The 3,039-nt window shown below is 54.7% G+C and overlaps 3 non-coding genes across 3 annotated transcripts in view; all 3 read right to left on the bottom strand.

Annotated features, from left to right (window-relative positions):
• LOC126301180 (large subunit ribosomal RNA) overlaps positions 1 to 166 on the bottom strand; it is a 4,223-nt gene extending 4,057 nt beyond the window's left edge. Inside the window, exon 1 of the ribosomal RNA XR_007552963.1 lies at positions 1 to 166. This exon is cut by the window's left edge and continues 4,057 nt beyond it. This is a non-coding gene — a ribosomal RNA (large subunit ribosomal RNA).
• Positions 167 to 354: 188 nt separating this feature from the next.
• On the bottom strand, positions 355 to 509 carry LOC126301221 (5.8S ribosomal RNA). Its single transcript, XR_007552986.1, has one exon. It is a non-coding gene; the product is annotated as a 5.8S ribosomal RNA (ribosomal RNA).
• A 365-nt stretch (positions 510 to 874) lies between these two features.
• LOC126301156 (small subunit ribosomal RNA) lies at positions 875 to 2,767 on the bottom strand. Its single transcript, XR_007552941.1, has one exon. It is a non-coding gene; the product is annotated as a small subunit ribosomal RNA (ribosomal RNA).
• Positions 2,768 to 3,039: the final 272 nt, after the last annotated feature.

Genomic DNA, 3,039 nt, shown 5'->3' with positions numbered 1-3,039 from the left:
GGACCCTCCCAAACACCACATGCCACGACAGGCGGCAGCCTGCGGGGTTCGGTGCTGGACTCTTCCCTGTTCGCTCGCCGCTACTGGGGGAATCCTTGTTAGTTTCTTTTCCTCCGCTTAGTAATATGCTTAAATTCAGCGGGTAGTCTCGCCTGCTCTGAGGTCGTTGTACGAGGTGTCGCACGCCACACCGCCAGCCGGCTGTGCACGCTACCGAGAAAGTACCGGTATGCGAACCGCCAGGCGACGGGCGCGCATCGCACGTTTAAGGAGACGCGGCCGGCCACACAGGCGACCACGACACTCCCACGTCTCCGAAGCGGGACAAACGCCGCGCGCTTCAGTATACGTAGCCGACCCTCAGCCAGACGTGGCCCGGGAACGGAATCCATGGACCGCAATGTGCGTTCGAAACGTCGATGTTCATGTGTCCTGCAGTTCACATGTCGACGCGCAATTTGCTGCGTTCTTCATCGACCCACGAGCCGAGTGATCCACCGTCCTGGGTGATCTTTTCCTTTTCAGTCTCCCACTGTCTCTTTCAAGACAGTAGCATTTGCGGGACTGAGGCGTCTGACGGCCCCTGTTCCACTATTTTTTTTGTGTCCAACGGCCTCACAGCCGATGGGCGTCGTACGGCTCCACACCGGAGCGGACAGGCACTCGGGCGAACGTCATTCAAAACCGGCGCCAGGCGCCAGGTACCGCAGGCCAGCCGCTCCAGAGCTTCAGCGCTCGTACCACACAACAACAACAACACTTCCGCTAGTTTTGAGAGGCACGCGTGGTTCCGCACGCGGCGCACGGCCACTGCCGTACAGGTAGCGTGTTGCGCGACACGACACGCACATCGAAAGACATGCAGTCTAGTCGGTAATGATCCTTCCGCAGGTTCACCTACGGAAACCTTGTTACGACTTTTACTTCCTCTAAATGATCAAGTTTGGTCATCTTTCCGGTAGCATCGGCAACGACAGAGTCGATGCCGCGTACCAGTCCGAAGACCTCACTAAATCATTCAATCGGTAGTAGCGACGGGCGGTGTGTACAAAGGGCAGGGACGTAATCAACGCGAGCTTATGACTCGCGCTTACTGGGAATTCCTCGTTCATGGGGAACAATTGCAAGCCCCAATCCCTAGCACGAAGGAGGTTCAGCGGGTTACCCCGACCTTTCGGCCTAGGAAGACACGCTGATTCCTTCAGTGTAGCGCGCGTGCGGCCCAGAACATCTAAGGGCATCACAGACCTGTTATTGCTCAATCTCGTGCGGCTAGAAGCCGCCTGTCCCTCTAAGAAGAAAAGTAATCGCTGACAGCACGAAGGATGTCACGCGACTAGATAGCAGGCTAGAGTCTCGTTCGTTATCGGAATTAACCAGACAAATCGCTCCACCAACTAAGAACGGCCATGCACCACCACCCACCGAATCAAGAAAGAGCTATCAATCTGTCAATCCTTCCGGTGTCCGGGCCTGGTGAGGTTTCCCGTGTTGAGTCAAATTAAGCCGCAGGCTCCACTCCTGGTGGTGCCCTTCCGTCAATTCCTTTAAGTTTCAGCTTTGCAACCATACTTCCCCCGGAACCCAAAAGCTTTGGTTTCCCGGAGGCTGCCCGCCGAGTCATCGGAGGAACTGCGGCGGATCGCTGGCTGGCATCGTTTATGGTTAGAACTAGGGCGGTATCTGATCGCCTTCGAACCTCTAACTTTCGTTCTTGATTAATGAAAACATACTTGGCAAATGCTTTCGCTTCTGTTCGTCTTGCGACGATCCAAGAATTTCACCTCTAACGTCGCAATACGAATGCCCCCGCCTGTCCCTATTAATCATTACCTCGGGTTCCGAAAACCAACAAAATAGAACCGAGGTCCTATTCCATTATTCCATGCACACAGTATTCAGGCGGGCTTGCCTGCTTTAAGCACTCTAATTTGTTCAAAGTAAACGTGCCGGCCCACCGAGACACTCAACAAAGAGCACCCTGGTAGGATTTAAACGGGGTCCGCCTCGGGACGCGAAAGCACCCCTTCGGCTCGCCCCACCGGCAGGACGTCCCACGATACATGCCAGTTAAACACCGACGGGCGGTGAACCAACAGCGTGGGACACAAATCCAACTACGAGCTTTTTAACCGCAACAACTTTAATATACGCTATTGGAGCTGGAATTACCGCGGCTGCTGGCACCAGACTTGCCCTCCAATAGATACTCGTTAAAGGATTTAAAGTGTACTCATTCCGATTACGGGGCCTCGGACGAGTCCCGTATCGTTATTTTTCGTCACTACCTCCCCGTGCCGGGAGTGGGTAATTTGCGCGCCTGCTGCCTTCCTTGGATGTGGTAGCCGTTTCTCAGGCTCCCTCTCCGGAATCGAACCCTGATTCCCCGTTACCCGTTACAACCATGGTAGGCGCAGAACCTACCATCGACAGTTGATAAGGCAGACATTTGAAAGATGCGTCGCCGGTACGAGGACCGTGCGATCAGCCCAAAGTTATTCAGAGTCACCAAGGCAAACGGACCAGACAAGCCAATCCGATTGGTTTTGATCTAATAAAAGCGTCCCTTCCATCTCTGGTCGGGACTCTGTTTGCATGTATTAGCTCTAGAATTACCACAGTTATCCAAGTAACGTGGGTACGATCTAAGGAACCATAACTGATTTAATGAGCCATTCGCGGTTTCACCTTAATGCGGCTTGTACTGAGATATGCATGGCTTAATCTTTGAGACAAGCATATGACTACTGGCAGGATCAACCAGGGAGCTGCGTCAACTAGAGCTGAGCAGCCGGCCGCCCGGGAGTGTGTCCCGGGGGCCCGCGCGAACACGCAAGCGTCCGCTCAATTATTCTGCAAACAGGAGGAGGCCGAGCTCCCCTGCACGATACACCTCGAAACCCTCTCAGGTCCCGGCGGCGCGCAGCGCCGTCCTAGGTACTTGGTCGGTTTCGAGAGAGGCGCAATCGCCCGGAGTTAGGCGAGTAGACGGTTTTAGTGCGAACACCCTTGCTCCCAACTGAGCTTGCCGCTGCCGAC

This window comes from Schistocerca gregaria, unplaced genomic scaffold (genome assembly GCF_023897955.1).
Source record: "Schistocerca gregaria isolate iqSchGreg1 unplaced genomic scaffold, iqSchGreg1.2 ptg000045l, whole genome shotgun sequence".
In the NCBI taxonomy this organism is placed as follows: domain Eukaryota; kingdom Metazoa; phylum Arthropoda; class Insecta; order Orthoptera; family Acrididae; genus Schistocerca; species Schistocerca gregaria.
This window is presented reverse-complemented; position numbering and strand designations above follow the sequence as displayed.